General features: G+C 41.6%; 1 pseudogene; it reads right to left on the bottom strand.

Annotated features, from left to right (window-relative positions):
• Positions 1-347: 347 nt before the first annotated feature.
• LOC131302289 (UDP-glycosyltransferase 83A1-like) lies at positions 348-2347 on the bottom strand (annotated as a pseudogene).
• Positions 2348-3096: the final 749 nt, after the last annotated feature.

The raw sequence follows: 3096 nt of genomic DNA, 5'->3' as shown, positions 1-3096 counted from the left end.
TCTTGTACCATTATGAGTGCGCTCCCAAGACGAGAACTCGCTCCCCTCGATACTAGCTCGTAGGTTTTGGTTCAGTTCATTGTTTTGCCTGTTTCTACTGGTTCCATTATTGGGTGCATGGTTGGGGTCTTTTGACTTTGCACTACACAAGTCAGTTCTTGGTGAACCATATCTTGGTTTGTTCAGATATAGCTTCCACTCTACCTATTGGCTACTACGGTACTACCTGGTCTGGATAGCATTTGCTTGAATTATACTTCCTATTTCTGCATTGATGTATGCTTCTAGAACTCACTTGCCCGTCACTTGCACATGAAGAGGTAAGTAAAGGATCCATAACACAAAAATCACATGGAAACAAGGTGTAGTTAAGACACAATAATGAGACAATCAATCAAGAGAGACTTATCAAAAGCCTCCGAACATCCATCCTGTTGCTACATTGAACAACTTGTCTATTCCTTCATCCACCTGATGAAACTATTAAAATTATTGTTAGAACAGCCACCTTCTTTTACAGTTTCTGCAATCACTTCCTTCAGATGCAAAGCCCTTCCTTTCAATGCGTCATTGGCCAACAGTTCTTCCACTTTTTCCTTAATTTCTTTGTGTCTGATGATCCCACTTTCATCTTTGTTGAACCACAACCCAATTTTCCAAACATCACAAATGTAGGTCTGGTTAAAAAACTGATCAGCAAAGAAAGGCCAGCACAGGAAAGGAATCCCATTGCTTACGCCTTCAATGGTGGAGTTCCAACCACAATGGCTTAAGAAACAAGCCACAGATGGATGACCGAGGACCTTATCCTGAGGAGCCCAACCTACCATTCGCCCGCGAGTTGCTACTCTTTCTTTGAACCCTCTAGGGTAAGCATCAGTGACCTTTTCAGTTATATCTGGCCGCACCACCCATAAAAATGGTCGGTTGGTTATTTCAAGCCCCATAGCCAACTCTTGGAATTGGATTTGACTGAAAATTGTGAAGCTCCCAAATGCATGACTGATTGTGCTGGCTGTTGATCAAGCCATTCCAAGCAAGTTGAGTCCTCTGGCCAGAAGTGGCCGATAGACTTTCCCAGCCGGTTACTTGCCAAAAGTGGACCTATTGGTAGGAAATTTGGAAATAAGGCAAACGCTGCTGACTCTAGCTCATGACTTGAATTGGAGATCAGCCGGTCTTCAAATTTCATGGCCTTGTTGTTTCTAGTAAAAAGATCAAAAAAGGATTTATTTGTCTTCTCATCATGAAAGCATAGCCATGGGAAGTTTTCTGTGTTCATTGAAGGCATGGATGGTGAGAGCTGAATCATCTGATTATTCACCGGAGTTCCTGCTGAAGAAAAAGGGGTAATATTCTATCATAATGAATAAATATTGGAAGGATAAACAAATTATTTAACTTGCAACAGGATGCGAACCGCTTCTTTTTTGAAATATGGGATGTTCTTTCTAATGCTTTGTAGATTCTATGAGGCAGAAAACTTCTTCTTTTCCCTACATTTGATCCTTGTCACTATGCTGTTTTTGCATCTCTGTGCTGATTTATCCTGCTGGATTTATACTGATGAATTCTCCATACTTTCTTGTCAGTTATTTGGTGACATTACCTGCATCCATCCACAAGCCAGAGGCAAAGGATAACCACATGGCTACACTGGTGGGATTTATACTTTTCATTACCATTGCTATTTTCTTTGATATTGTTCTCCTTTGATAACAAGAATTCCACTGTATTTTCTCTATTGTCCTATATTTGAAATCAGTTGTAAAATTCTGCACTGTTCTTTTTGTTGTTGGAGACAGATCAAGAGTTAGACTAAAGGTCTTACCATAACTTTCTATAATCCCATCAGCAATTAGTTCCGGAATGCTTAATTGCAAAGCCCATTGGGCAGCTGCAGCAGGCCAGAAGGCTGCTCGCCTGATTCGCATCTTCTCTGCAACTTCCAAGGCCCATCCCTGGCACCCATCTGCTATAACACAAGTGATCTTGTTGTTGTCTGATCCATTAATCTTTTCAATAAGCTCTTCTAGCTTCCCTGGCATGACCTCTGAGGCGGATTCCGTTAGCTTTCCCAAGTCATTCCTGTCCTCCCACGGTTCCAACCCATCCGGAATCGAAACCAAATTTACAAGATTCCTTAGATTGTCGTTGGCTGACAATGTATTCATCACCCTTTTGTGATTGAACTCGGTGTTCACAAAAGTGACTCTGAAACCGTGGTGTACCAGGCATTGCGCAAGCTCTAGCAATGGAATTACATGGCCTTGTGCAGGATACGGTATGGCTAAAACATGTGTTTCCATCTTTGCTCTTTTACTCAATGTTCATACTACTTTTATAGGCTATGGCAGTTATGAAGGTTATAAGTTTGTAAGTAGCTACGTATGAAAAATAAAATAAAAAAGGTTTGTAAGTAGCTCAAAGTTCGGAATGGTTAAAGGATAGGACTGGGGCATTTATTTCGGCTTCAATGATCCCCGTTAGTAGACAGTGGGATTTGTCCGCATGATTTAGTTGAGGTGCGTGTAAACTGATCCAGTACGTCTTTTTCCCTGTTAGGAGAATCTATCTGTCGGCAATTTGTTTCATGTAAAGCAATTCTATTCGAATTTACAGCATGAAGGTAGCTGTCAATCACGTTTTGTTATTGTCGTATTTGGTTGGAAACAGCATCTTGAGGAGGAATTTTTCAGTGCCGGGTGGGGATACGGCTAACGTGGTGCCCGCTCGATGCATTCGGGCCGTCCAAAAAGTGTTTTGACGATCTGGATTATAAACACACGTTAAATCATTGAAAGTATATTCTGTTGATGCCGCATTCTGGTGCCTGAGCGGGGATGATAGTTTAAGGCTTGGGCCAGCACTTGAGAGGTGGAAAGTCGTCTTTCTTTCTGAGGCCTAGGATTAACCTTGAAAGGTTTTTTTTTTTTTTGGTAACTTGAAAGTTAGTAATATCTGCGTTGCGTTTGTGTATATTTAGCGGTGCCAAATGGGTTGTGCCGTGCGGAATTGAGGTCCAAGGCACTACAACCCTGTGGTGCCCTTGATTGTTGGCTCTCTATACTCTCTATTTGTGATCTAAATCGTTTA

Source organism: Rhododendron vialii, chromosome 10a (genome assembly GCF_030253575.1).
Source record: "Rhododendron vialii isolate Sample 1 chromosome 10a, ASM3025357v1".
In the NCBI taxonomy this organism is placed as follows: Eukaryota; Viridiplantae; Streptophyta; class Magnoliopsida; order Ericales; family Ericaceae; genus Rhododendron; species Rhododendron vialii.
The sequence above is the reverse complement of the archived record's forward strand: the minus strand, read 5'-3'. Positions and strand labels throughout refer to the sequence as shown.